A 26,786-nucleotide genomic window follows, 5' to 3' on the forward strand; every position below is an offset into this window, starting at 1 on the left:
GCACTGCCATGTTCATTGCAGCACTATTTATAACAGCCAAGACATGGAAGCAACCTGTGTCCATCAATGGATAAATGGATAGAGAAAATGTGATAGATACAGCTATAGATACACAATGTAATATTATCTAGGCATTTTTTTTAAAAAAGGAAATCTTGTCATTTGCAACATGAATAGACCTTTAGGGTATTATACTGAGGGAAGTAAGTCAGACAAAGACAAATAGTATTATGATCTCACTTATATGTGTAATTTTAAAAAGCAAAAAAACCCTAAACTTATCAATACAGAGAACAGACTAGGAGTTGCCAAGATAGGGGTGTGCAAAATGGAAGAAGATGGCCAAAAGGAACAAACATCCAATTATAAGATTAACCAGTCCTGCAGATGTAATTTACAGCATGGCGACTATAGTTAACAATACCATATTATATATTTAAAAGTTGCTCAGAGAGTAGATCTTAAAAGTTCCCATCAAAAGAAAAAAATGGTAACTGTATGGTAATGAATGTTAACTAGACTTACTGTGGTGATCATTTTGCCATATATACAAATATCAAATCATTATATCATTTACCCGAAACTAATATAATGTCATATGGCAATTATATCTCGATTTAAGGGAAAAAAAGGTATTATGACACTAGTCTGAGCATAATAAGGTCAAGGGAACAGAACAGAGTCCATAAATAAACTCACACATACAGCCAAATGATTTTCATCAAAGGTACCATATAAGTAAGTGATGAAAGAACAGTTTTTGAACAAATGTTGCTTTTAAAAACTAGATATTTGCAAGGAAGGAATTAAATTTTCCCCTAAGTAATATAGAAAAATTAACTCAAAATGGATCACAGCTTAAGAACATAAGAACTAAACATAAGAACCAAATAGCTTCTAGAAGAAAATTTAGATAAAATCTATTTCTTAAACAAGAAAAAGAAAGCATGAACAGACATAACTAACATAAAATTATCAAAATTATAAACAAGCAAGTCCCATACTGTGAGAAAATATTTTCAAAAGATGTATCTGACAACAGATTTGTATTCAGAAAAAGAACTCTTATTTTTCAATAACAATACGTACAACACATTTTTTTAATGGCCATAATATTTTTAAAGACACTTTACCAAGGAAGATATAGAGATAGCAACTGAGCACTTGAAAAGATCCTGAACACAGAAATGCAAGTTAAAACCACTATGGCAGTAAGGGATATCACTACACTCACTAGAATGGCTAAAACTTAAAGACTGGTAACATAAGAATGCAAACTAATTAAAACTGTTGCTGTTGGGAATGCAAAATAGTACAGTCACTTTGAAAAACAGTTTAGTGGCTTTTTTTTTCTTAAAGATTCATTTATTTATTTATTCATGAGAGACACAGAGAGAGAGGGGCAGAGACACAGGCAGAGGGAGAAGCAGGCTCCACGCGGGGAGCCTGACATGGGTCCCGAGTCTCCAGGATCACACCCCGGGGTTAAGGCAGAGCTAAATCACTGAGCCACCTGGCTGCCCCGTTTAGCAGCTTTTTATACATTAAACGTAGCCTACCATATATGTCTAGGTAATCTGTTATTCATAATAACAAAACACCTAAATGTAGACCAATAAATGAGTACATATATGGTGATTATTGAGGCAATGGAATATTATTCAGCAGTATTATAGAATGAGTTATCCATACAACAACATAAATGAATCTCAACATCATTATGAAGTGAAAAAAAGCCAGATACAAAGTCTACATACTTTATAGGTCCCTTTCAAGGAAAAGGTAGAAGCGCAAAACTATAATTATAGGAAGCAGAGCAGTGGTTGCCACAGGGCAGGGAAAGAGTTAAGTAAAGTGCTATGAAAAGATTTGGGGGGTGATGGAAACAGTGCTGTGTCTTGATTATGGAGGGTGCTTACGCAACTGTGTACAACTGTGTGGCAAAACTGGAGGTGGGGAAAAACCTAATAAAACCTGAACTTCAATCTCTCAAAATGACACAAGGCAAAAATTCTTTTCTTAATGTTCCCAACTAATTAATCCAGTCCTCTGCTGAGAAGCAATGAGTTAATAATGAATGAAATCTAACATTTTGCCAGACCAACTGGGAAGGAAAAACAGCTTGTCACCTTCAATTAGCAGCTCATTATAGCTACAGTACACTAGAAACATGAATTCTGATCATTTCACTGGCATCCATACAATGTCACAACTGAGATTCTTCTGCAGAAAACCTTTAATAGAAGTGGACAAAACAAATGCTATGAAGGCTCAATTTAGAGTTGACCAAACAAGATTTGGTAGAATTGAAAAATCTATTTATATACAGGAAAAAACGTATTCACTCTCTAACAGAAAAAGATAATTCTTTTAAAACAAGAGTTTTCAGAAAGTCATACATTCATAAAGGAGTCATGCTATTTGCCAATAACACAGTTGTGTACACGCCTGACATAGCCTTTTGTTCTCTATTTTCTCTCCTTTTAAAAGCCTTAACTATTTTCCTGCGACACAGCAAGACAATCTTAATTTTCCTCATGGATAGGCTGATGAGAAATCTTTCCATAACATCAGCAGTATGCATGCCCCATAACGAAAGGACACGTGTTAAACTAAAACTAAAGTATATAGACACGAAATAAGCTTTTACTTTGTACTCTAGTATACACCAGACAGTGCCACAAGAAAGTTGTATATAGAATGAGTCTTCATTAGATTTCTAGAACTCAAATGGTTCAACATTTTTACAGGTTTGCATCTGATATTTAAATATAAAGCTATGACTTAACTTTACAATAAACCTAATTAATGCTTTAAGAAAAAAAGTTCCACATAGAAATGTTGAGAGCCAAATTTAAAATGTAACAACATAGTGCAAACAAACAGAAGCTGGAAAAAAAAAAAGCAGGAATGATGCAATTTTTATTAATAAATGGTTGGTTCAGAAACTCTAATTGTGGTCCCAGCATCTGTCTTTCTAATACATAGATATCAACATACATAGTGTAAAGTTACTTTTCAAGATAAATATAAAATAGAAATGAACACAACTGTCCCTAACTAACCTTCTCTTTAAGTAGTTTGTTTTATAGTGAGTAACCAAGAACAAAAGCTGAAAAATTTTGCATCAGAATGATCTGCTACCTAGTGTACCCATGACCTATATCCAGGAGGGAATTTTTTTTTTTAAGATTTTATTTATTTATTCATGATAGACAGAGAGACAGAGAGAGAGGCAAAGACACAGGCAGAGGAAGAAGCAGGCTCCATGCAAGGAGTCCGATATGGGACTTGATCCCAGGACTCCCAGGATCATGCCCTGGGCCAAAGGCAGGCGCTAAACCGCTGAGCCACCCAGGGATCCCCCCAGGAAGTAAATTATTAAGCTTTTATTAGGGAGGGAAAAGTCCTCCCACAGTCAATGTGATGATGGTATTTACATAGTTCATTCATTTCAGTGAAGTGCGTTGATGAGAACTATTTGAGAAGCAAATTTTTTTAAAAAGCTTCCATTACAGAAAATTCAATGCTTAGGGGCATCTAGGCGGCTCAGCTGGTTAATCATCTTCCTCTGGCTCAGGTTGTGATTCCAGGGTCCTGGGATGGAGCTCTGAGTTGGGCTCCCTGCTCAGCAGGAAGCCTGCTTCTCTTTCTGTCCCTCCCTCCTACTCTGCTGTCTCTCACTCTCTCTCTCTTAAATAAATAAATAAAATCTTAAAAAAAAAAAGAAAGAAGAAAATGCAATGGTTAAATTAATCAGTAAGGAACTATAAAACAACAGATTTCTTAAAAGAAAAAATACTGAAAATATTATAAATATTTCCATCTAAATATCTTGTCTACTCCAGTATTTCTTAGTTTCTCTGTAATACTATTCAACACATTAAAAAATATTGCCAATATAAATATACTTATTTTTAGAGCATTTTGTTTCAAGCAAAATTGAGTAGAAGATATAAAGATTTTCCATATAATCTTCCCATCATTCATGCACAGACTACCCTTTACCAACATCCCCCATCAGAATAAGATGTTTACTATAAATGATGAACCTACAATGACATATAATCACCCAAAGTCCACAGCTTACTCTTGGTATTGTACATTCTATGGTTTTAGACAAATTTATAATGACATATATCTAATATTATACTACCATGAAAAACAGACTCACTACCCTAAAATTCCTGTACGCTTTGCCTATTCATCTCTCCTTCAACCCCCCTGGAAAACACTAATCTTTTTACTATCTCCATAGTTTTGCCTTTCCTAGAAAGTAGAGTTAAAATTATAGAGGATGTAGCCTTTACAGACTGACTTCTTTCGCTTAGTAATGTGCATTTGACACTGTTCTCCATTTCTTTTTCTGGCTTGATAGCTCATTTCAGTCCTGATTAACATTCCATTACCTGGATGTACCACAGTTTCTTTATCCATTCATCTGCCGAAGGATATCTTGATTGTTCCATGTTCTAGCAATTATAAATAAAACTAATATAAACATCTGTGTGCGCTATTTTGTGCAAATATAAATCTCCAACTCCTTTGGGTAAATACCAAGCAAAGTAATTTCATGGATCATATCATATGGCAAGAGTTTAGCTTTGTATGAAACTGCCAAACTATCAACGTGGTTTTGTTATTTTGCATTCCTACTAGAAATGAATGAGAGCTCCTGTTGCTCACTATCTTACCAGCATTTGTTGTTGTTAGTTTTCTGGATTTTGGCTATTCTAATAAGTGTGAAACAGCATCTCATTGTTGTTTTAATTTGAATTTCCCTGATGATATAAGATATGGAGCATTTTTTTAAAAGATTTTATTTATTTATTCATGAGACACACAGAGAGAGAGAGGCAGAGACACAGGCAGAGGGAGAAGTAGGCTCCATGCAGGGAGCCTGACGTGGGACTCGATCCTAGGTCTCCAGAATCAGGCCCTGGGCTGAAGGTGGCGCTAAACCGCTGAGCCACCAGGGCTGCCCCTAGAGCATATTTTCATATGTTCATTTGACAACTATATATTATGTTTGAGGTAAGATCTTTTGCCCAATTTTTAATCAGGTTTTTCATTTTCTTATTGTTGGGTTTTAAGAGGTCTCTATATATTTTGGAAACTATCCTTTATCAGGTATGTATTTTTCTATAGAGCTACCCTACGACAGAGCAATTGCACTCCTGGGTATTTACCCCAAAGACAGAGATACAGTGAAACACTGGGACACCTGCCCCCCCCCAATGTTTATAGCAGCAATGTCCACAATACCCAAACCGTGGAAGAAGCCTCGATGTCCATCGACAGATGAATGGATAAAAAAGACATGGTGAAAAAAAAAAAAAAAGAAGACATGGTGTGTGTGTGTATATATATATATATATATATATATATATATATACACACACACACACACACACACACACTGGAATATTATTCAGCCATTAAAAGGACAAATACCTACCATTTGCATATATATATATATATATATATATATATATATATATATATATAGAAGAGGATAAGGGATAAAATGGAAAACAGCAGATAAAAAGAACTGAACATAGATTCAATTTATAAAAATATATAGTATTGAGGAAATTCTGCCTCAAGACTGTAGCATCAGGGGATCCCTGGGTGGCTCAGCGGTTTCGCGCCTGCCTTTGGCCCAGGGTGCGATCCTGGAGTCCCGGGATCGGGTCCCGCGTCGGGCTCCGGGCATGGCACCTGCTTCTCTCTCTGCCTGTGTCTCTGCCTCTCTCTCTCTATGTCTATTATAAATAAATAAAAATAAATATTAAAAAAAAAAGACTGTAGCATCAACCCTGCCTGATAGTTTCCAGCCTGCCAGCTTACCTTATTCCTTACCTGTGAGTGCTCACAATCAGGTAAGCCAATTCTTTTACATGAAAAATCAGACTGAATTATTATATTGTACAAAAACTAATATAACACTGTATACTAGAATTAAAATAATTTTTTAAAAAAAGAAAACTCCAGAAACAAAATTTAAATTAAAAAGCAATAAAATAAATAAAAAATAAAAATAAAATGAAAAAGAAAGAAAAAAACATGTGTGTGGGTGTGTACCCCACTGTATGGGGTAATCAAGAATATAATACACATGCCCAGAGCCAGATGCTTGCTCAAAAAAAATTGCAAGGACACAATTTGCATCTCTGGCTAAGTCTTTGACTCTGCAACAAGCTGGAGATGAAGGCTAAGGAAGTGTTACAGATGCTATCACTACACACTCAAGGACCATCCCAGCTCAGTACAAATATGCAAATCTTATTTATATTTTTCTTGTTTGTATCTGCCATTTAAGCAAATCTCTGTCAGATCACTGTCCAATTGCCAGATACAGAGGTTTCAGTAATCATGTAAGACAGACATAGTCTTTACAAAAAGAGTTTAGAAAAAGCCACTAAACAATGGTTGGATGCAGGTCAAAACAGCATACTCCAGAGAGGAGAACAATCTGATGTTTGGAGTTGCAAATTACATTATTCAAATGCCCACTGTTCAACAAAAAATTACAAGGCACACAAAGAACCAGGAAAGTAAAGTATAGCCTATTCATAGAAACAAACTGACAGAAACTAACACTGAGGAAACCCAGACATTGTACTTAGTATGCAAAGAATATATATCAATTGACTTAAATATCATGCTCAAAGAGCTAAAAGAAAATACAGAGAGGAAGATAAACTTCAAACTGAGAACATCAATAAAGATCTAGGAATTACGAAACAGAAACCACATAGAAATAATGAAACTGAAAAATACAATAATGAAAATGGAAAACACACTAAAGGTTTCAGAAGTGTATCTGAATATCAGAATAGGCAGAAGATAGAATGTGCAAACTTGAAAATAAGACAACTGAAATTACACATCAGAGGAAAATTAAAAAAGAATGAAGAAAAATAAACACAGCTTATGAGCAACATTACAAATCAACTAAACAGGGATCCCTGGGTGGCGCAGCAGTTTGGCACCTGCCTTTGGCCCAGGGCGCAATCTTGGAGACCCGGGATCGAATCCCACGTCGGGCTCCCGGTGCATGGAGCCTGCTTCTGCCTCTGCCTATGTCTCTGCCTCTCTCTCTCTCTCTCTCTCTCTCTCTCTGTGTGTGTGTGACTATCATAAATAAATAAAAATTTAAAAAAGAAAGTAAAAAAAAAAAAATCAACTAAACATAACCAACTTATAGAAGACTCCACTCAACAGAATACTCATTCTTCTGAAGTGTACATGGAACATTCTACAGGATATACCATATGTTAGCCACATAACAAGTCTCAATAAATTTAAAAACAATGAAAACAAGCTTTCTAACCAAAGTGGAGTGAAATTGTTAATCAAAACCAGAAGGAAAACTGGAAATTCACAAATATGTTGAATTAAACAATAACCTCTTAAATAATCACTGGGCCACAAATATGTGGAATTAAATAATAAACTCCTTAACAATCAGCACCATATTAATGGAATGTGGGGTAGGGGGGATACATGATTATCTCAACTGATACAGAAAAAGCATTTCCCAAAATTCAACATCCTTTCATGATAAAAACATATAAGAAACTAGCAATAAAAGGAAATTTCCAAATATGATAAAGGGCATTTATGAAACACCCATAGCTAACATTATACTCAATGGCAAAAGACTGAATGTCTTCCCCCTAAGATCAGGAAAAAGAAAAGGATATCCACTTTTAACACTGCTATTCAACATTGTATTGAAAGACCTAGCAAAAGCAATTAGGCAAGAAAAAGAAATAGAAAGCTTCTAAATTGGAAAAGAAGTTTTACTAACTAACTCTATTCACAGGCAACAACATGATCAAATATATTTTTAAAAGTCCCAAAGAATCCACAAAATAATACTAGAACTAGAATAAATTGAGGAAAGTTGCAGGGTACAAGATCAACACATAAAACAGTAATTATCAATCACAAAAAGAGAAATTAAGGAAGCAATTTCATTAACAAGAACAATGCAATCTCTATCAAAATTCCAATTTCTGCCCCTTTTTTACAGAAATGAAAAGCAAACCTAATTCCTAAATGGAATTGCAAAAGGCTCATAATAGCCTAACAGTACTGAAAAAGAACAAACTTGGCAGATTCACATTTCCCAACTGCAAACTTACAACAAAGCAATTTTAATCAAAACACTGTGATACTGACATAACATCAAATATATAAATGAATGGAATTCAGATTCCAGAAATAAACACATACCTCTATGAACAATTCGTTTTCAAAAAAGTTGCCAAATCTATTCAATGGGGGGGGAAAGAGTATCTTCAAGAAGTGGTGCTGGGTAAACTGAAAGCTCACATGCAAAAGAATGAAGTAGGACTCTATCTTATATCATATGTAAAAATTAACTCAAAATGGATTAAAGGCTTAAATATAAGATCTAAAACTGTAAAATTCTTAGAAGGAAATATAGAGAAATCTTCAGGACCCTGAATTTGGCAGTATTCTTAGATATGACACCAAAAGTACAAGCAACAAAAGAAAAAATACATAAATTGGATTATATCAATATTGGAAACTTCTGTGCATCAAAGGGCATTATCAAGAAAGTGAAAAGATTGGGAGAAGATATTTGCAAATGACATATCAGATAAAGGGCTAATTTCTAAAATCTATAAAGAACTTATTAAATTCAACACCCAAAACCCATAAAATCCAATCAAGAAGTGGGCAAAAGACACATTTCTCCAAAGAAGACATACAAACGGCCAACAGACACATGAAAAAATGCTCAACATCACTCATCAACAGGGAAATACAAATCAAAACCACAATGAGATACCACCCCACACTGTCAGAATGGCTAAAATTAGCAACTCAGGAAACAACAGTTGTTGACATGTATGCATAGAAATGGCAACCCTCTTATACTGTTGGTGGGAATGCAAACTGGTATAGCCACTCTGGAAAACAGTATGGAGGTTCCTCAAAAAGTTAAAAATAGAATTACCCTACAACCCAGCAACTACACTACTATTTATCCAAAAGACACAAAAATAGTCATTTGAAGGGGCACAGGCCCCCCCAGTGTTTACAGCAGCAATGTCCACAATTGCCAAAATATGGAAAGAACCCAGATGTCTATCGACAGATGAATGAAGATGTACCATATATATGTATACACATAACAAGTACATATGTATACACATACACACACACACACACACACACACATACACACACACAATAGACTATTGCTCAGCCTTAAAAAAAGAATGGAATCTTGCCATTTGCAATGATGTGGCTAGAACTAGAGTGTATTATGTTTAGTGAAACAAGTCAGAGAAAGACAAATACCATATGATTTCACTCATATGTGGAATTTAAGAAACAAAACAGAGAACATAAGGGAAGGGAAAGAAAAATAAGATAAAAACAGAAAGATAAGCAAACCATAAGAGACTCTTAACACTAAGGAACAAACTGAGGGTTGCTGGAGGTGAGGTGAGTAGGCAGTTGGGATAACTGGGTGATGGGTATTAAGGAGGGTACAAGATGTAATGAACACTTGGTGCTATATGCAACTGATGAATCATTAAACTCTACCCTGAAACTAATAATACACTATATGTTAACTAAGCTGAATTTAAATTTTTTTAAAAAAATGAAAAGACTACCTGAAAAAAGAGACAATATTTGCAAATCAGGGATAAGATAAAGGTCTAGTATCCAGAATATATTCAATTCTTACTATTCAATAAGATGACAAACAACCTGTATTTACAAAAGGGCAAAAGATACGATTAGACATTTCTCCAAGAAAAACAGAGATACGGCCAAAAAACATATGAAAAGATGCAGAACATCATTAATTACTAGGGAAATGCAAATCAAAGCCACAATGAGATACCACTTCCCACCCACTAGGTTGGTCATAGTAAAACAACTGAAAAAAAGCAAGCATTAGCAAGGACGTAGAGAAAGTGAAACCCTGCTCCATTGCTGGTGGGAATGTAAAATAGTACAGTTTCTGTGGAAAACAGTTTGATGGCTCTTTAAAAAGCTAGACACAGAACTGCCATAGGACCCAGTAATTCTGCTCCAAGGTGTATATCCATAAGAAATGAAAGCATATGTCCACAAAAACATATACATGAACATTCATATCAACATTATTCATAACCACCACAAAGTACCAAAAAAGCCATACATCCCTTACTGATGAAAGCATAAACAAATTGCGGTATACACATATGATCTAATATTATATAGCCTTAAATGGAATGAAGTTCCAATTATATGACATTCTGGAAAAGGCAAATTTATGAAGACAGTAAAAAGATCAGTGCTTGCCAGAAGCTGAGGGAAGAAGGGATAAATAGGCAGAGCATAGAGAGGATTTTTAGGGCAGTGAAAATACTCTGCTTGATACAATAATGATAGGTACATGCCATTTTCCAGTCTGAGAAACACAGACTAGAAATAATATTATTAAACAAGACAGTCAATGGGGGCATCTTTGTGTATATATTCAACCATATTGACAGAAAAAGTTGATAAATAAGTAGAAAGGAAAAACTTAACCTAGAGGATGGAACCCTGGGACAAAACGACATTTCAAAAACATTACAATATTTTTATGCTCATTAAAATTATTTATTTTCAAGTTTCCAATATATTGTGATCTTGTTCAAGCCACTAATGACATTATCATTCATTTTTAATGCCCTCACTATGTGCCTAGAATATAATATACTGTCAGTAAATATTTTTGAAGGAGTAATCAGAATGGATGAAGGAAACAAGATGTTCAAAAACAGAGTGTAATGAGCAGTACCCATAATTAGGGACTATAAGCATGGGGATTTGCGATCTATTTCATTGTACCACACTCAAAGGTTACAGACTTAAAAATCTATCTATTTTGCCAGAGTAATCTTCCTAAACAATACCTCTAAATCATTTATTCCTGTTTTAGAAACTATTAAAGACATCTCCTTGTCATAAAGCTCCGCCCTTCATCTAAGCAAATAAAGCCCTCTATGACACAGACTCAATTCTTTTAAAATATTTATTTGACACTCTCTTCTTTCAACTTGTACTCCAGCCCATGCGCCATTAGTATCTTCTTTACTAATGGTCCTTATCTACCTGGCTCTCTTCCATTCCCATCTTTACACACCTAAGTCTCAAAAATTCTTCAGACTGACTACAATGGCATCCTCCTAGCTTGAAGTACTTGCTTCTTTCTTTGAAATCTCATGATACTTTTACCCACAGGTCAATTTAAAGATCTCCCAGACATAATCAACTTAATAAGAAATGACCAATTAACCATTCCATGAGTGATTGGCAGTCTTAAAAGGCCATGCTCTTTACTATAAAGGCCCTCCCCTTATATGACCAGAGAAGTATCTGACATAAGGACAAGCAACATATGGGTACGTGTAAATTATAAAACTGTATCCATATATAGATATACCACAACACCTTAAAAAGGAAAAAAAGAAAAAATATTCGGAGAACAGAGGATTATAGGTGATATAATCAGTGTATCCTAATACCTCACCTATCATATATTTAAAATAGTTAAAGAGCAATAAAATAATAGAGCAATATGGAAGTACACAATGAACAAAAAATGAAGTGTCAAAATTAGGCATTATTCTCAAAATTATGGAAGAGAATCATTGCTTTTTATTTTTTACTAATTTATTCATTTGATAAATTTAGTTATCTCTGTGCTAGGTAATCTGAACAAAACAGGCCAAAGTTCTTTCCCTCACTGAGCATATTCCAGTAGATGAAGACAAATATAAACACATAAATAAATAAAATAGGGCTGCCTAGATGTCTCAGTCAGTTAGGTACCTGCCTTCAGCTCAGGTCATGATTCCAGAGTCCTGGAATGGAGTCCCAAGTTGGACTCTCTGCTCAGCAGGGAGCCTGCTTCTCCCTCTCCCTATCCCTCTCCTGCTCTCCCTGCTTGTGCACTCTCTCTCTCTGTCAAATAAATAAAAATATTTTTAAAATTTTTAAAAAATAAGTGAAATAAGCCAAATGATAAGTGTTGATGAATAGTATGAATAAAGCAGGTTAAAAGAATAAGTGCAGGGGAGGAAAGAATATGCATCACTGTCCAAACAGTCTTACGAGGATTAGACAGGAAGAATTAGAAATGACCCAAGGGTACTGGTTTCTTCTGATGACTATTATGAACCTGTAAAAAGGGCACAATCTGTCATGATGGTCACAAGGTCACAACCGTGTGGCTAAGACTGTAGAGAGAAGAGCAAGAGAGCACATCTCGTCTGGATTATGGAGATGGGATCTCCTCTTAACTTCACTGAACAATGATACAGACACTAGGGAAATAGGAATTACATATTTTAAGCCAATTTTTTTAAAAAATGAATACTATATAAAACAAAGCAATCAAAAAAGGCACATAAAAATTAACAAAATTAAGAGAATATAAAAATCAAAGTAGGGGAGTATTACTAGGAAATTTTGTATTTTAAAAGAAAGCCAGGCTGTAGGGCAGCCTTGGTGGCACAGCGGTTTGGCGCCGCCTGCAGCCTGGGGTGTGATCCTGGAGACCTGGGATCGAGTCCCACGTCGGGCTCTCTGTATGATGCCTGCTCCTCCCTCTGCCTGTGTCTCTGCCTCTCTCTCTCTCTCTCTCTGTGTCTATGAATAAATAAATAAAATCTTGAAAGGAAGAAAGAAAGAAAGCAAGCAAGCAAGCCAGGCTGTAGATATAGAGGAATTTATTTTCAATATAATGGTGGAATGCAAGGAGATAAAAGAGCAAGCCCAGAAACTGGACACCAAAGTAGGAATAAAAAAGATGGAGGAGAAGAGGACACTATATATCAATATAAATACAGAAAAGTGGAGGAAGAAACTATATCCTACCATGAGAAGTCACAGAGAAGCCCTAATCCATAGGGTATGTAGAATATTGGGAAGTAGAGAAAAAAGGGCTTTAAGAAGCAGCTATGGTCAGGATTCTAAATCCTGAAAAAACTGCTTTAACACACTATTTTCTATCATCATATAGGCAGGTGGCATCTTGGCCCCAGAAGTTAGCACCACAGTAATTGGGGCCAATATCACTACATGTGATATGTTATGAAGTAGCATTCTTACATTATTAATGATTACAAGATTCCTAATAAATTACCAAATAATGTATGGCTGTCCACTACCAACAAACTGAAATTCCACTGCAATTAAAAAGGGAGGTGGGTGGGGGGATGGGTTAAATAGATGACGGGGATTAAGGAGTGCACTTGGAACGAGCAATGGGTGTTGTATTTAAGTGCTGATTCACTAAATTCTATACCTGAAACTAGTATTATTCTGTATGTTAACTAACTGGAATTTACCAGAAAAACTCAAAAAGAAAGATCTCCTATTTTTAAAGGTTATTATTCAATGACCTATGGCTAAATTGTGGTAGGATTTACTTATCACCTGCTTCTATTAATAAGTCATATTGATCAAAGAACTAGTTCTAAAGTAGAAAAGTTGAGAAGAAAAATAAGAAAAATGTTTAAAAAATAAAAAATACAGTGAAAAATCTAGAAGTCACTGGAATTTGTTTTATGTTTTATAATTATTTTAAAATAAAGATAACTGAAGCAAACAAACATAAAGAAGAGTGTAGGGATGCTTGAGTGGCTCAGGGGTTGGGCATCTGCCTTTGTTTGGCTCAGGGCGTGATCCTGGACTCCTGGGATCAAGTCCTGCATTGGGCTCCCTGCATGGAGCCTGCTTCTCAACCTCTGTCTGTGTCTCTGCTTCTCTCTCTGTGTGTCTCTCATAAATAAAAAATAAATAATAAAATAAAATAAAATAACATAAAAGGAAAGAAAAGAAAAAGAAAAGTGTAAGGTTTGGTGAATTCTAAGATGAACATCTAGAATTTTCACAAGGTAGATACACATATATAACCCTACATAGACAGGAAAATACACTTCCAGTATCTCAGGAATGTTTCTTATGCCTCCAACCATTACTAGTCCCATCCTCTCAAAGCTCATCACTATAATCTTTCCTTGGTGGCCTGATTAAGTACTTAAGATGCCATGTGGGAGAAGCCCAGGAACTACAGCCAGCCTCCAGCACATGGTCAACAGTACATCAGAGCCCTCAATCTTAAGTCCACAAAGAAATGAACCTGAGTAAATTGAACAGTGGGTTCTCTCCCAGTCAAGATGGCAGATAAAAATCTAATTCTCCTGACACCTTAACAACAGCCTTTTAAGACTCTAAGTTAGGACCCATTTAATTGTGCCTGGACTGCCAACCCATAGAAACTATGTCATAATAAATGTGTGTTGTCCTAAGACATTAAGTCTGTTATTATTTCTTACACAGCAATAGATAACCATTGTAGACTTTCTCCCTCTTTTGCACAAATTGATCACTAGATATAGTACAATCCCAATCAAAGAATAGTTGGATTTTTTTTCTAACTGGAATTTAATTAAATAAAAGCTTAGAAAGCAAAAAAAGACCAGTAGGATTTTTAAGTTAGTTAGTTTTAAAGGTTTTTTATTTACTTATTCATGAGAGACACACAGAGAGGGGGCGGGGAGAGAGAGAGAGGGAGAGAGAGAGAGAAGCAGAGACACAGGCAGAGGGAGAAGCAGGCTCCATGCAGGACTCAATCCCGGAATTCTGGGATCATGCCCTGAGCCAAAGGCAGCCGCTCAACCACTGAGGCACCCAGGCGTCCCAAGATTTTTATTTATTTGAGAGAGAGTGAGAAAGGGAGAGAGAGAAAAACAGGCTCCCCATTGAATAGGGAGCCCCAACTCTGGGCTCAATCCCAGGACCCTGAGATCATGACCTGAGCCAAAGGCAGGAGCTTAACCAAATAAGCCACCCAGGTGCTCCAATAACAGTAGGATTTTTAATGGAAATATAAAAGCTTAAATCCTTTTGCCATTGTACTACTTCAAAATAACATCAAGTTGTCTTTTCACATACTGCATTTGAAAACTAAATTTCAGCAATGTAACTAGAGATTTCTATCAAAAATATTTTAGTTTTATTTTTTATTTTATTTATTTTTTAGTTTATTTATTTGTATTTAGTTTTAAATTTATTTAAATTCTATTTAGTTAACATATAGTATAGTACACTGTTAGTTTCATGGGTAGAATTTAATGATTCATCAGGTGCATATAATATAAGCCCCATCCCCTCACCCATCTCCTCTCCAACAACCCTCAGTTTGTTTTCCAGAGTTACGAGTCTCTTAAATTTTGAGTCTCAGAATCTACTCTCAATTTTAAAACAATACGTTTTTTGTTTATTTTCATGTATTTTATTAGAATCAGTCATTTCTTAACCATGAACAACATTTTCAAAATAGTTTTTTTGTAATGCACTACAATGAGCATAATGTTAAAGCAATGTGAAGTATGGCTTTTATGATTTGAAAATTCTAAACATTAATACCATTTTCCTTTACAAAGACTTTTATTATTTTTATTCATGATATTTAACAGATTGAACCAAAATTAGGAAAAGCGGAACAAAGTATTTGAGAAAGTGACATTTTCCAAGAATGTGCATGTATAAAGTGAAACACAAAATAGCAAAGACATTTTAAATCTACCACAAATTGCAAGAAGCATGGAAACACTTATTTTTAAATGGGAAAAAGCTGCACAGCCTTCAACATGTGTTACTGAATCTAATCCTTTAAATATAAGAGGAAAATTTTTGATAGTATTACATTATTTGTATTCTTATTCAGCTCCTAAAGAACAAAAGCCAGTTGGTCACATTTTTTATTAAGTAATTAAAAAGAAAAGCAAAGAAATGGAAACTTAACCATATTAAAAGCTAAATTTGTGATTAGCCTAGTTAATAATAACATTTTTCTTCTGTAAAGTGCTGAATAAACACTGGGTAATTAAACCTTCCAACACTCCCATAAGTTGAGAAAGTGGTATTAATAATGCTTTTACATGGGGAGGTAATCATACAGGAAGAATACTATCTCCACATAAAAATAGGAGGTAAAGTTAGATTAGGGTTAGAATCAGATTTTCTTCAATAGGAATCCTGATTTCACATACATTAGGAGGCAAAGGCATAATAAGTTTAAAATAAGTTTCTATTATTTGCACTTAAATACAAAGACAAGTTAGAAATATTCTACCTTCAAGGAGATTTTTAAATAATCCGCTGTCTTTAAAAAGGACAGAGAAAAAAGTTAGAATACAGGAAATACATGAAAAATAAATATAAGAGCAATTCAAATTATGGAAGAGATATTACAGGGAACAAGTGAAGTCTGCAGTTTATTTCATATATTCATATATTTTTTATATAATTTATATACATATGATAATTTATTGTCCACTAAAAACTATTCACAAATATAGCACTTAACATTTTACTAAGAAAAAAAATTTTTTTAATTTTAGTGTGTAGGGGAGGTCAACAAACTATGTCCCAAATCCAATTCCTACTGCTAGTTTCACTGGAACACAGCTACACCCATTTATTTATTTACTTATTTATTTATTTTAATTTTCTAAGGCTGAGTTCAGTAGTTGTCAGAGACCACATAATCCTACCTAATCCACTAAGCTAAAAACATTTTGTATATGGTAAAAAAAACAAAACAAAACAAAAAACTTTACTGACACCTGATCTATTAGTTTTATATTCTAATGTAATTAAGCTGCTTTACACAGTATTTCGCAAGGGTCTTATATTATTTGTTTCAATCATTCTGGGGGAACTTGAGGTGAGCCTGAGTTCCTGAAATATAGGAACTGTACAATGATATATTCACCATTCTGATATTTGACATTTCCTCACTGTATTACTTTGCTTCTCTTATTTGGGAACTATGTAAATGTTCTCATTTTCTATTTTGCAAAGTTCCCATTTTATTTAGTTTTCTATCTATTCTCCCTTCTGTACCTTCGAATTTCTCCATCAATCCTGTGATAAATTTGTAGGGTTTTTTCCCCTCTATTTCTTCCCCTTCTATTATTTTACCCTGTCTTTCCTGAGTTCTTGTATTCCTGGTTTGAGTCTGGGTGGCTCATCGGTTTAGCGCCACCTTCAGCCCAGGACCTGATCCCGGAGACCCGGGATTGAGTCCCACGTCAGGCCCCCCGTATGGAGCCTGCTTCTCCCTATGCCAGTGTCTCTCTGCCTCTCTCTCTCTCTCTCTCTCTCTCTCTCTCTGTCTCTCATGAATAAATAAAATCTTTAAAAATATATAAAAAATAACTGTAGGGATCCCTGGGTGGCGCAGCGGTTTGGCACCTGCCTTTGGCCCAGGCGCAATCCTGGAGACCTGGGATCGAATCCCACATCCGGCTCCCGGTGCATGGAGCCTGCTTCTCCCTCTGCCTGTGTCTCTGCCTCCCTCTCTCTCTCTCTCTCTCTCTGTGTGACTATCATAAATAAATAAAAATTAAAAAAAATAATTGTAAAATATACACTTATCAACTGCACCATAGCAACATTATTCTACTGATTGTTTTTCACTTATCAATGACTTTTAACTGACTTAAGTTCTCCATTCATCCAATTCACATAAGTTTTTAAAGATAAAGTTGTTCATAGTATTGTTCATTATCCTATAATGACCACAAGATCTGTAGTAATGCCCCTTCATACATTCTTGATATTGGCAATTTGTGTGTTCTGTTTGTCCTATCTGTCTCACTAAAGTGTTATCAATTAATGCTTTCAAAGAACTAGATTTTGGCTTAATTGATTTTCTCTGTTGTTTGTCCACTTTCTTTCCCTGGTTTCCATTTATTATTTTTATTATTTTCCTCCTTTTAACTTACTTCAGATAAATTTGCTCTTCTTTTTTAGATTCTTAAGGTGAAAGGTTTTAGACCTTTCTTCTTTCCAAATGTGAGCATTTAGTGCTATAAATATCCACCTAACCATGCTTTAGTTACATCCTAAATTTTTGACATCCTATGTTCCTTTAATCACTCAGTTCAAAATTGGTTTTACTTTTTCATGATTATGCTTGATCTGCAGTTCAATTTCTAAACATTGTGCAAATTTTCCGAAGAAATGTTTTTTGTTGATTTCTAATTTAATTGCAGCTTTTAGCCCTTTTTGATCATTGAAGCACTTTTTTATTAATATTTTTCTTTGTATGCAAAGGAGGAACCATTAACTCTCCATAGCTGTACATATAATAACCCTTTTCTCCTAACGAGGAGTCAGTGAGTGCTCCTATGTTTTTCATTTTTTGTCAAAGAAAGAAGTAAATACTTTAGAACTGTTAAATATATAAATAAAGTGAATAAAGTTTAGAGTTCTGCATGGTAAAAAACAAAAAAAAAGACAACTGTGTTCTAAAACACAGCCTTGCTTTATAATCCAGCATATAATCAGTCTTGGTAAATGTTCTATGTGCACTTAAAGGTGTGGATATAGTATTCTATAATATTAGTTCAGTCATACTGATACTACAGTTTATGTCTTCCACATCCTTACTGATTTCCTATTTGTTACATCAGTTACCAATAGAGGAGTGTTAATCTCTAATTTTAATAGTTGATTTCTCTATTTCCCTTTCAGCTGTATTATTGCTTCATATATTTTGAAAATTTTTGTACTTTGAAACACATATTTGAATGGTAACTTTCTAAAATATTAACATATTCAAGAAAGAACATAGGTTTGCTAGTCATCTCCCCTGAATAAATAAATTATAGTGATCAGATACATTACAGAGATGTAATAAGATATTCCTTTGTAATATAGGCATAGGTAAGTTTAGAGGTAGAGGCAAAAGAATCTAAGACAATTCCAAACAGATTGGATTAAAGTTCTAGTGAAGTAAATAGGTGATGGAAATTAAAGAGTGCACTTGTGATGAGCACCAGGTGCTGTATGGAAATGTTAAATTATTATATTGCACACCAAAACGAGTATTACACTGTATGTTAACTAACCTAAATTTAAATAAAATAGGTGTGGTAACCCACTAAATATGAAAGGACTTAAAGTTATGAATGTTTAGAATAGCTAGTTAGCCATCTTTGCTACATCCATTTATTACATACATCTACTAATAAAGAGTTTTACCATCTAAATCTAAACACTTCGGTTTTCCTCACATCTGCTAAAAAAAGGTAAGATTTTGACTAAATAAAAGGAAAACAAGGTTACTGCAATCATTTGAAAATAGAGCAAAATCCTCCAAGTCTCCAAAAAATTATCAAGTCTCAAACACAAAGTATAAGTTTGTAAACATGTAAAAAATCTTCCCTAAATTTAAAATCTAGGGATCTGCCCCTCAACACATAACTCAACAATATCAGTAAGAATTAGAACATTTTAAAACTTCTCAACCGGTTTAGACTAATTAGGTACAAGTGAAACATTTTTTTCAAGCGAAACATATTTTAATTACTTTCCTATATAACCTAACCTAACATGAAATAGTATTTAACTATGTAAAGATTATAACTAAAACCCTAACACATAGGAAACGTTTTTTGTTGTTGTTGTTGTTGTTGTTTTTTAAGATTTTATTTATTTGAGAGACAGCAAGTGAAAGGGAGAGAAAGAGAGAATCTGAAGCCAACTCTGTACTGAGCACAGAGCCCAATGTGGGGCTTGACCCCACAACTGCAAGATCATGACCGGAAGAGTCATGACACTTAACCGACTGAGCTACCCAGGTGCCCTGGAAACATTTTATTTCAAAGCTATTACCATTATAGAAACTCTAAAAATTATATATAATTATTTACAATATACATGTGAGATATTTATAAATAACATTAATGCCACATTTCCAAGGACAACAGGAACAGAATTTAAAACATACAATTAGTTATTCTAACAAACAAGGAAAGTAACTGTCTACTAATTCTCCCAGAATATTTTCCATGGTTTTTTTTAATCATTTGGAGATATTTAAAAATTCTTTTTTTTTTTCAAAGATTGTATTTATTCATTCATGACAGACATAGAGAGAGAGAGAGAGAGGGAGAAGCAGACTCCATGCAGGGAGCCCCATGCGGGACTTGATCCCAGGATTCCAGGATCGCACCCGGGGCCAAAGGCAGGTGCCAAACCGCTGAGCCACCTAGGGATCCCCAATATTTAAAAATTCTTAATGAAGGAATACAAACAAAGGCACTAAACAAAGTTAATGTTATCTGTATATTTCACAGACATATCAGCCCTTTCATGCAAAAGAACTGTAAGTTTCACAGAGACTATATCTTGCTTATTGTTGTATTTTGAACACAGTACTATTTATTAAAAGAATCAATTAGGAATTAAGAAAACTAATCAATGTTAACTACTTATTATCAATTAACTATTCTATATGATACTATAATGGCATATTTCATTATACATTTGTCCAAGCTCACAGAATGTATAACACCAGAAGTAAAACCTAAATGTAAAAGCTATGGTTGAGAATGCGGAGCAGACAGAGTCGATTCAACAGGGTTCCGGTGGACTATGGAGCAAGTAAATGAGCTGAAAGAGAAGGGCAATAGGGCTCTGAGTGCGGGCAACATCGATGACACACTGCAGTGCTACTCTGAGGCCATTAAGTTAGATCCCCAGAACCATGTGCTCTATAGCAATTGCTCCGCAGCGTACGCCAAGAAAGAGAACTACCAGAAGGCTTATGAGGATAGCTGCAAAACTGTGGACTTAAAGCTCGACTGGGGCAAGGGCTATTCGAGGAAGGCTACAGCCCTTGAGTTCTTAAACCGATTTCAAGAAGCCAAGTGAACCTACGAAGACGGTTTAAAACAAGCAAATAATCAATCCTCAGCTCAAAGAGGGCTTACAGAATATGGAGGCTCAGTTGGCAGAACAGAAATTCATGAACCCTTTCAACATGCCCAATCTGTGCCAGAATTGGAGAGTAATCCCAGGACAAGGACACTGCTCACTGATCCTACCTACCAGGAGCTGATAGAGCAACTACGAAACAAGCCATCTGACTTGGGCACGAAACTGCAAGATCCCTGGATCCTGACTACTCTGAGCGTCCTGCCGGGTGTGGATCTGGGTAGTATGGATGAGGAGGAAGTTGGAACACCTCCCCCAACTCCTCCTCCCAAGAAGGACACCAAGCCAGAGCCAATGGAAGAATATCTTCTAGAGAATAAGAAGCAGGTGCTGAAAGAGAAAGAGCTGGGGAACGAAGCCTACAAGAAGAAAGACTTTGACACAGCCTTGAAGCACTATGACAGAGCCAAGGACCTGAACCCCACCAACATGACTTACATGACCAATCAAGCAGCCATGTACTTCGAGAAGGGCGACTACAGTAAATGCTGGGAGCTTTGTGAGAAGGCCATCGAAGTGGGGCGAGAAAACCGAGAAGACTATTGACAGACTGCCAAAGCTTATGCTCAAATTGGCAACTCCTACTTCAAGGAAGAAAAGTACAAGGATGCCATCCATTTCTATAACAAGTCTTTGGCAGAGCACCGGACCCCAGATGTGCTCAAGAAATGCCAACAGGCAGAGAAAATTCTGAAGGAGCAAGAGCGGCTGGCTTACATAAACCCAGATCTGGCCTTGGAGGAGAAGAACAAAGGCAATGAATGTTTTCAGAAAGGGGACTATCCCCAGGCCATGAAGCATTATACAGAAGCCATCAAACGGAATCCAAAAGATGCCAAATTGTACAGCAATCGAGCTGCCTGCTATACCAAACTCCTGGAGTTTCAGCTGGCGCTCAAGGACTATGAGGAATGTATCCAGCTAGAGCCGGCCTTCTTCAAGGGGTACACCCGGAAAGCAGCTGCCCTGGAGGCAATGAAGGACTACACGAAAGCCATGGATGTCTACCAGAAGGCGTCAGATCTGGACTCCAACTGTAAGGAAGTGGCAGACGGTTACCAGCACTGTACAATGGCCCAGTACAACTGCCAAGATAGCCCCGAAGACATGAAGCGACAGGCCATGGCTGACCCTGAGGTGCAGCAGATAATGAGTGACCCGGCAATGCGGCTTATCCTGGAGCAGATGCAGAAGGACCCTCAGGCACTCAGCGAACACTTAAAGAATCCTGTAATAACACAGAAGATCCAGAAGCTGATGGATGTGGGTCTGATTGCAATTCGGTGATGACTTGCTCATCGTCTCCTTCCCTTCGCCCTCATGTGGAAAGAGGAGCTGGGACCGTTGCAAGCTGCACAGAGCAGAGGGGAGAGCAGGGGAAAGTGAACAACTTCTCTCTATATATTTATATAGACCTATGTGGAAGACACAGAGACTTGTACTCATGTTACTCGCACCACCACTGCCTCTGGGCCTTCCCAGCACATGCATGGTCTCTTCTGCCACCCCCCGGGTTCCCTGTTCCCTTCCCCAACTTCAGCCACTGTCTCAGCTGCTCTCCCATAGTTGGTTATTTTTTTATTTGGGGCAGTGGGCATGTATGGGGAGGGGGTGCTGTTCTTCCCTGACCTCAGGTCCCAATTGTCCTCATGTTAACTCCACATGTCCTTCTCCAATAAAACAAGCCAGTTGGGTGTGGTTATAAAAAATAAAAATAAAAATAAAAATAAAAATAAAAATAAAAATAAAATAATAAAAATAATAAAAACTATGGACTTTAGGTAATTATGATGTGTCAATGTTGGTTCATCAAGTGAAACAAATGTACCACTCCAGTGGGGTGTTGATAATGGGGAAGTTATGCATATACGGGAAGGGTGTATATGAGAACTCTCTATACCTACCCTCAACTAAAATTTGCTGTGAACCTAAAACTGTTCTAAAAATAAAGTCTATTTTTTTAAAAAATTAAAGACTAAATAAATCAAGAGAGATACCTGGCAAAATTCCATTTCTAAAATAAAGATATGAAAATGTTTGACATTCTACCTTTTGTGAATCTTACTTTTCTAACAGTGAGTACCATGTCTGTGGCAGCTTTATAATTCTGATTACTGTGCATTTGATAAATACCAGCTATTGTTATAAAGACATTACATGTATTATTTAACTTTAACCATTATGATGATCAAGTGATGTAGATAAAATTTTATAGAGGAAAGTTTTCTTTAAGCATTTATTTCATTCTTCAAAAACAATTTTTAGTATATTGAGCAATAAAAATAACATGGGAAATGTTGCTATCAACAGCAAAGATTTCAAATATAAAGTATTTAACATTATGGGGTGCTGATATTCATTTACTGGTTGATTAGAAAAGTGACTTATAGACAAAGAAGAGAACAAAGATAACAAAGATTGAAAGCTGCAATCTTGCTTTCATCAGTATGCTTCCAAAAACCCAAAAAGAAAACAAATTTAACCCTCCGGTATTCACATAGTAAATATTATAATTTATCATAATTATATGGTAACTTATACACTATTCTTGAAATTAATAGCTCAGGATATTAAAATCTCACTTTGTAATTACTTATGTAAAAATGATTTTTATTGATAATAGCAGAAATATTAACAAATTGTTTACTATTTTATAAATTTGGAAGGTATATTAATTTATGAGTCTATTAGAAACTTTAATTGTAACTCCCTATTTCTTTCCTTCCCATAGACATTTTCCTCTAAATTAAAGGAAACCATTGATGAAAGGACACAGAAGCAAAAAAAAAAAAAAAAAAAAAAAGTTAAAAATTAAATTTTTATTTAACAATTAAGAAATACATCATAAATGAGTTCCCTGAAAAACATATACAGTTAATTCTGAGTCATAATATTATAATGAAACTGAGTAGTAACTAAAGACTGTATCAAGGAAAATGTCTTGTTTAGGATAGAGGCAATAATGCTCCAACAAAACAAAGCAAAATCTTGCTTGAATTTATCTCCCTAATAAGCAAGTTAAATTACAACTGCTTATCTGTTATGATAAACAAAGTATATACAGAATCATGTGGCATATCAACAGATATGTATAACCACAGCTTAACTGAGAAACATGGGATACTTGAAATAAGAGCAGTAAAGTCTGGCTCAATTCACAAAAAGATGTTAATTACACTAGCTTCTGCCAACCCAGCACAGAGGCCAAATACACTACACTGTGTAAAAGCATATCTGCTTTTATTATGCTTTGGTTACCCTAAGACTTTATCAATGTGCATGGAATCAATACAAACCAACATATTAAACATGTCCAGGAAGCCAACAAATCACATAATTTGAGACATCTTGAGAAATGTAGGAAAACTAAAGTTAATAGATTATATGAAATCTACTTCTCAAAAATCAAAGAATATGAAAATGTACTGACATGTTTTAGAAAAGAATATGTGTAAAATCTATTACTTCCGTGTTTTCCCTTCTCAATACTTAAAATGATAACAAAAATCTGAGCATTTTTATTTTTTAGAGGAAAACTAAATATGTTCTAAATCTAATCTAATTTGACTTACCAAAGTTCAAGAAAATCATTATTTGTACACCACAGAATGTGTTTGTTGTTTTTTTTTTTTTTTCCACAGAATGTGTTTGAAAGTTGGACGGAATATTTATACTCAGTTTTACTAAATGTTTTTATATTCCATAGTATGTAATAAAGCCACATCGTTGTCATTTCTTTTTCCTGAGGTATCAGATTTAGGTAAAAAGCAGATGAGACTTTAAATATGTCTCATAATAATATGCAGAGTTACTTTATAATTAAGTATAAATTAAATTGCAACAACACTAAATGCCTAAAGATACAGACATGGTTAAAACATAAATGGTCTTCCAGTTTTCATAGTTTTATTATGTAAAAGATTAAAAGTAAAAGATTACTTTTATAGTATAGTTAGAAGAAAAATGTTTTTCTTACTTGACTGTCTTTACAAAGATAGGTGGAATGGGGAGAATCAAGAGGAATCAAACAACAAAGCAAAAGTTGTGAAATATAACATTATATCCAATGTGGTTAATCATACTTTCAAAACAATATAATAAAGTGAAAATGTATAATTGCCTTCCACTAATTAAAAAGTCTTTACAAACATGTACTGAGCAAAGTAAAAATAAATTATTTGCAACGTACTTTTGAAACTCGTAATCCAAAAAACTAACCCTCATTCACAATTCACAAATAAAACTATATTAATGGTAACAGATGCAGTGCAAAGCTATACAATATGCAAAATACTAAGGCTATACTGGAGCAACTGTAACCACAGCTTACCCACAGCAAGAGGTGAATCTGCGACACAGCCTTATAAGAAATTTTAGATTATGAGGAATAAAAATTATCTTTATTGCCCAGGATCAAGAAAACTAGTAGCATACCACCTTTATAAATTAAAGCTATTTCTATACAATATCTAACTAAAAGATGGCCAAAATAAATTTCTACTCAAGTAAAACCCTGAATTTATTTGCATTATAAAATAACAGTGCAATTAGTGTTTTTCAAGAATTATCTACAAGGTATTTTAGATTAGTAAAGGGCTGGAGCTGGAGATACAAGTTAGCACAGATGTTCATAATTGAAATCTGGATTGTCTCAGAACATATAAAATGCAAGGTCAGTGTATTTATCCTATATATAGTATAGAAACACTGATTTTAAAAGCAAAGGATGAAAAGCAGGTGGTTTTCACAAAACTTACTCTTTTCACTTCAAAAATATGTACAAGAAGCCAGAAATTGTATGACAGATAAATGGAATGATGTAAAGGTTCAGAAAAAAATAAAAAGAAATGTCTCAAAGGTTCTAGTCCCAGTCAGATGGAAAGTTAAAAAGGGAAACTGGAAATTCCCATTTGACTTCCAGGATTAAGCAATTTAATAGTTATCAGTTCGATGGTACGAAAGTGGTTAGAATTCATTTTGAAAAGCATAGTTCAAGATCCAAATTCTCCTAAGAAACGGGCAGAATGTTTTTTCTCACTTATCAAAAGTAACTTCTAAAAAATAATAACTTCTTTACATTTGAACCTAGATTTTAAAATAAAGGAGAAACTTAAAAAAAAAAAAAAAAGCCTACCTCGGGCAAGCCTCAGTTCACTGGATCTATGTCACATTGATTTATAACAGTTATTTCTTAGAGGGAAAAAAAGCACACACAGATGCAAACAATTACTCTATTTTTGTAGGCAACAAGTGAGGTGGGTGGTAACTGAGAAATTTTTTTAAAATCCTGTCACAATATTCTGCTTTTTCTTAAGAAACCCTCCTCACACAACAAACGTTTGCCACATCAGAGAATTTCCAGGGCCTGAAGCACCACTTTGATTCCAGACCGCTGCAGGCATTAGCAGGAGGTAATTAGGGTAAAAAGTTCAGCCACAGTTCCATGTCTAGAGTCCTGCCAGAAATAAATTTCCTCTCTATTCACTGGTTTCTACTGTACCCTCCCTAAGAATCATATTGAAAACATATTTATCTTTGTAGAGTTTGTTCCTCTTCTAATTAACATTACAGCGTTTAGTGTTTAATAATTTAAAGCGGCCCCAAACGCAGCAGTCCAGTCTGTAAGAGTGGAGGGGCGCATTACCATCTTTCCTATAGCACTGCTTCGTTTGACAAGTGACTAGCAGAAGTATGCACTACAGCTTTTTTGATCAAGCTCTCCGGTCGTCAGAAACTTCACTTCTATTTCCTTGTTTGAGAAAGGTGCATGGACAAATTGACAAGCAGATGCATTCAGAATGTGCTCTTGAAATGTTTCAACAAAATGAAAAAGATTCTAAGAAAACAAGGTTTAAGACAAAATAGGAAATGTGATTTTACAACACACAAATTCATTATATTTCATTGTTTCCACAGGGACAAACAGTAACTGTTAACCTTTGAGTAAGTGATAGAATTTAAAT

General features: G+C 35.0%; 1 protein-coding gene and 1 pseudogene across 11 annotated transcripts in view; one reads left to right on the forward strand and one right to left on the reverse strand.

Moving 5' to 3' along the window:
• Positions 1 to 26,786, reverse strand: part of BCAS3 (BCAS3 microtubule associated cell migration factor) — a 591,905-nt gene that overhangs the window by 457,192 nt on the left and 107,927 nt on the right. The window lies entirely within an intron of this gene.
• Positions 20,482 to 22,125, forward strand: LOC100683005 (annotated as a pseudogene).

This window comes from Canis lupus, chromosome 9 (genome assembly GCF_011100685.1).
Source record: "Canis lupus familiaris isolate Mischka breed German Shepherd chromosome 9, alternate assembly UU_Cfam_GSD_1.0, whole genome shotgun sequence".
In the NCBI taxonomy this organism is placed as follows: domain Eukaryota; kingdom Metazoa; phylum Chordata; class Mammalia; order Carnivora; family Canidae; genus Canis; species Canis lupus.